This window comes from Zeugodacus cucurbitae, unplaced genomic scaffold (assembly GCF_028554725.1).
Source record: "Zeugodacus cucurbitae isolate PBARC_wt_2022May unplaced genomic scaffold, idZeuCucr1.2 ctg00000206.1, whole genome shotgun sequence".
Classification (NCBI taxonomy): Eukaryota; Metazoa; Arthropoda; class Insecta; order Diptera; family Tephritidae; genus Zeugodacus; species Zeugodacus cucurbitae.
Window position 1 is genome coordinate 48 of NW_026530859.1, and position 4,953 is coordinate 5,000.

At 34.5% G+C, this 4,953-nt stretch overlaps 3 non-coding genes across 3 annotated transcripts in view; all 3 read left to right on the top strand.

Moving 5' to 3' along the window:
* The first annotated feature begins 333 nt into the window (after positions 1-333).
* LOC128924008 (small subunit ribosomal RNA) lies at positions 334-2,321 on the top strand. Its single transcript, XR_008472720.1, has one exon. It is a non-coding gene; the product is annotated as a small subunit ribosomal RNA (ribosomal RNA).
* A 509-nt stretch (positions 2,322-2,830) lies between these two features.
* On the top strand, positions 2,831-3,009 carry LOC128924007 (5.8S ribosomal RNA). The gene has a single exon (XR_008472719.1). It is a non-coding gene; the product is annotated as a 5.8S ribosomal RNA (ribosomal RNA).
* A 451-nt stretch (positions 3,010-3,460) lies between these two features.
* Positions 3,461-4,953, top strand: part of LOC128924009 (large subunit ribosomal RNA) — a 3,984-nt gene continuing 2,491 nt past the window's right edge. Inside the window, exon 1 of the ribosomal RNA XR_008472721.1 lies at positions 3,461-4,953. This exon is cut by the window's right edge and continues 2,491 nt beyond it. This is a non-coding gene — a ribosomal RNA (large subunit ribosomal RNA).

The following is a 4,953-nucleotide window of genomic DNA, read 5'->3' on the forward strand; positions in this document are numbered from 1 at the left end:
AAAGTTTAACAAATACAAGAAGAAACATCGTCCTTACATTAATAATTATATTATATATGTATAGAGAACGAAAATTCTTTCTCACGATAAGATACACAGTCTCAAAGTCCGAATAAGACCGCAATAAATAATACAATAATATGAAATTTAAATGACATGAAGTAAATTATTTAATCCGACCATAGTAGAAGAAATTTCATAATTATTTATTGTCGCGATTTCGTTCTCCTTTGCATTGTGTATATGTCGTGTACTTAATTTTCAAATATTGAAAATATCATTATAAAAATTTATATAGTATAAAAAATATTATATAAATGAATAAAAAATATTATTCTGGTTGATCCTGCCAGTAGTTATATGCTTGTCTCAAAGATTAAGCCATGCATGTCTAAGTACAAACAAATTAAAAGTGAAACCGCAAAAGGCTCATTATATCAGTTATGGTTCCATAGATCGTTAACAGTTACTTGGATAACTGTGGTAATTCTAGAGCTAATACATGCAAAATAAACACGGACCTTTTGGAACGTGTGCTTTTATTAGGCTAAAACCAAGCGATCGTAAGATCGTTATATTGGTTGAACTCTAGATAACTTGCAGATCGTATGGTCTCGTACCGACGACAGATCTTTCAAATGTCTGCCCTATCAACTTTTGATGGTAGTATCTAGGACTACCATGGTTGCAACGGGTAACGGGGAATCAGGGTTCGATTCCGGAGAGGGAGCCTGAGAAACGGCTACCACATCTAAGGAAGGCAGCAGGCGCGTAAATTACCCACTCCCAGTTCGGGGAGGTAGTGACGAAAAATAACAATACAGGACTCATATCCGAGGCCCTGTAATTGGAATGAGTACACTTTAAATCCTTTAACAAGGACCTATTGGAGGGCAAGTCTGGTGCCAGCAGCCGCGGTAATTCCAGCTCCAATAGCGTATATTAAAGTTGTTGCGGTTAAAACGTTCGTAGTTGAATTTGTGCTTCATACGGGTAGTACAGCTATAATTGTGGTATGTACATTACCTTATGTATGCAAGCGTATTACCGGTGGAGTTCTTATATGTAATTAATACAATGTATTTTTTATATATTCCTCCTATTTAAACCTGCTTCAGTGCTCTTCATCGAGTGTTGTTGTGGGCCGGTACAATTACTTTGAACAAATTAGAGTGCTTAAAGCAGGCTCCAAATGCCTGAATATTTTGTGCATGGAATAATGAAATAAGACCTCTGTTCTACTTTCATTGGTTTTTAGATCAAGAGGTAATGATTAATAGAAGCAGTTTGGGGGCATTAGTATTACGACGCGAGAGGTGAAATTCTTGGACCGTCGTAAGACTAACTTAAGCGAAAGCATTTGCCAAAGATGTTTTCATTAATCAAGAACGAAAGTTAGAGGTTCGAAGGCGATCAGATACCGCCCTAGTTCTAACCATAAACGATGCCAGCTAGCAATTGGGTGTAGCTACTACTATGGCTCTCTCAGTCGCTTCCGGGAAACCAAAGCTTTTGGGCTCCGGGGGAAGTATGGTTGCAAAGCTGAAACTTAAAGGAATTGACGGAAGGGCACCACCAGGAGTGGAGCCTGCGGCTTAATTTGACTCAACACGGGAAAACTTACCAGGTCCGAACATAAGCGTGTAAGACAGATTGATAGCTCTTTCTCGAATCTATGGGTGGTGGTGCATGGCCGTTCTTAGTTCGTGGAGTGATTTGTCTGGTTAATTCCGATAACGAACGAGACTCAAATATATTAAATAGATGCTTTCAGGATTATGGTGTTGAAGCTTATATAGCCTTCATTCATGAGTTCATCTTGAATGTGCAAGTGTTTGAATGTGTTTATATAAGTGGAGCCGTACCTGTTGGTTTGTCCCATTATAAGGACACTAGCTTCTTAAATGGACAAATTGCGTCTAGCAGTAACGAGATTGAGCAATAACAGGTCTGTGATGCCTTAGATGTCCTGGGCTGCACGCGCGCTACAATGAAAGTATCAACGTGTATTTCCTAGACCGAGAGGTCCGGGTAAACCGCTGAACCACTTTCATGCTTGGGATTGTGAACTGAAACTGTTCACATGAACTTGGAATTCCCAGTAAGTGTGAGTCATTAACTCGCATTGATTACGTCCCTGCCCTTTGTACACACCGCCCGTCGCTACTACCGATTGAATTATTTAGTGAGGTCTCCGGACGTGATCACTGTGACGCCTTGTGTTTCACGGTTGTTTCGCAAAAGTTGACCGAACTTGATTATTTAGAGGAAGTAAAAGTCGTAACAAGGTTTCCGTAGGTGAACCTGCGGAAGGATCATTATTGTGTTCCTATCCGTAAATATTATAAAAAAACAAACAAACAAACAAACAAACAAACAAACAAAAAAAGAATAAAAAAGAAAAATTATTTTCTTTTTTTTCTTTTCATTCATTTATTTGAATGTTTTTCTTTTTTTTCTTTTTTTTTTTACTCCTTGTATTGTAGTATAATGAAAATTATATCGCATACATTGTATTTGAACGCAACAAACCTTTAAACATATATAGTTGTACTTATTATTTATAAAAATAATATAAATGATAAGTTAATTTGTTCTCATTAACGTGTAATTCCTTAAAAATATATAGAAATTAAATAAAATGTAATAAAAAAGGAATTACTGTTTTTGTTGGACTAAGACATGCGCAACTTGTAAATGTTTGGGTTGAAAATTACAATTTATTGAAAGATGTTTTAAAATAATTTATATATTATATACGAAAACGAAATGTTATTCTTTCAATAAATTAAAAACTCTTGACGTTAAATTAAAATAAACAAAAAATTATCACTCTAAGCGGTGGATCACTCGGCTCATGGGTCGATGAAGAACGCAGCTAACTGTGCGTCATCGTGTGAACTGCAGGACACATGAACATCGACATTTTGAACGCATATTGCAGTCCATGCTGTTATGTACTTTAATTAATTTTAAAGTGCTGCTTGGACTACATATGGTTGAGGGTTGTAAGACTATGCTAAATTAGTTGCTTATTCTTTAGTCAATTAAAAGAATTTAAGCACATGGTATATTACTGGATTGTATTTTTCAATCCATAATATTAATAGCATAAAAAGAAATATAGAAAATATATTCTTGAACACCTCATATTTGAACGAAATTTTATAATAAATAAGAATCTTAGTATTCCAAAAACAATAAAATTTCAATATTATTATTTCAAATAATATATACATTTAGAGGAACGTCTAGCATAAAATATTATTTTATTCTAGGATTGCCTTAAATGTAAAAAACCAAGAAAATAATATTGTTGTTATAATGAAGTAAGTAGTACGGGATGAAAAGATTGAATATTTATTATTAAGAAAATTATATTGGTGTTAAGAAATAATTATGTATGTTTCTTTAAAATAGCAAAAAGCTAAAATATAAAATAAATATAAATATTTTTATACAACCTCAACTCATATGGGACTACCCCCTGAATTTAAGCATATTAATGAGGGGAGGAAAAGAAACTAACAAGGATTTTCTTAGTAGCGGCGAGCGAAAAGAAAATAGTTCAGCACTAAGTCACTTTGTCTATATGGCAAATGTGAGATGCAGTGTATGGAATATCTTAATATCTAGTATGAGAAATTAACGATTTAAGTCCTTCTTAAATGAGGCCATTTACCCATAGAGGGTGCCAGGCCCGTATAACGTTAATGATTACTAGAAAGATATTTCCAAAGAGTCGTGTTGCTTGATAGTGCAGCACTAAGTGGGTGGTAAACTCCATCTAAAACTAAATATAACCATGAGACCGATAGTAAACAAGTACCGTGAGGGAAAGTTGAAAAGAACTCTGAATAGAGAGTTAAATAGTACGTGAAACTGCTTAGAGGTTAAGCCCGATGAACCTGAATATCCATTATGAAAAATTCATCATTATAACTGTGATATTTATAATATTATAGTAATAGTGTGCATTTTTTTCATATAAGGACATTGTAATCTATTAACATAATAAAATATTTATCAAAAGATCATTGGTGTTAAGTTTATTCAAATTAATTTGCTTTTAGCTTATTAACATAGAATAAATACTGATGATTTGATAAAGTGTTGATAGATTTTACATATATAATGCTTAAATTCTTTTGAATTTTACAATAATATTATTATCATTGATTTTAATATTAATTGTATGCATTTATATGATTAACAATGCGAAAGATTCAGGATACCTTCGGGACCCGTCTTGAAACACGGACCAAGGAGTCTAACATATGTGCAAGTCATTGGGTTATATTAAACCTAATGGCGAAATTAACTTAACTTTTATATAATGGGATTAATTTTTAGTGAAATATTTTACTATTAATTCAATCCCGGGGCGTTCCATATAGTTATGTATAATGATAATTTATTATTATTTATACCTCTAACTGGAGCGTACCTTGAGCATATATGCTGTGACCCGAAAGATGGTGAACTATACTTGATCAGGTTGAAGTCAGGGGAAACCCTGATGGAAGACCGAAACAGTTCTGACGTGCAAATCGATTGTCAGAATTGAGTATAGGGGCGAAAGACCAATCGAACCATCTAGTAGCTGGTTCCCTCCGAAGTTTCCCTCAGGATAGCTGGTGCATTTAAATATTATGTAAAATAATCTTATCTGGTAAAGCGAATGATTAGAGGCCTTAGGGTCGAAACGACCTTAACCTATTCTCAAACTTTAAATGGGTAAGAACCTCACCTTTCTTGATATGAAGGTTGAGGTTATGATATAATGTGCCCAGTGGGCCACTTTTGGTAAGCAGAACTGGCGCTGTGGGATGAACCAAACGTAATGTTACGGTGCCCAAATTAACAACTCATGCAGATACCATGAAAGGCGTTGGTTGCTTAAAACAGCAGGACGGTGGACATGGAAGTCGTAATCCGCTAAGGAGTGTGTAA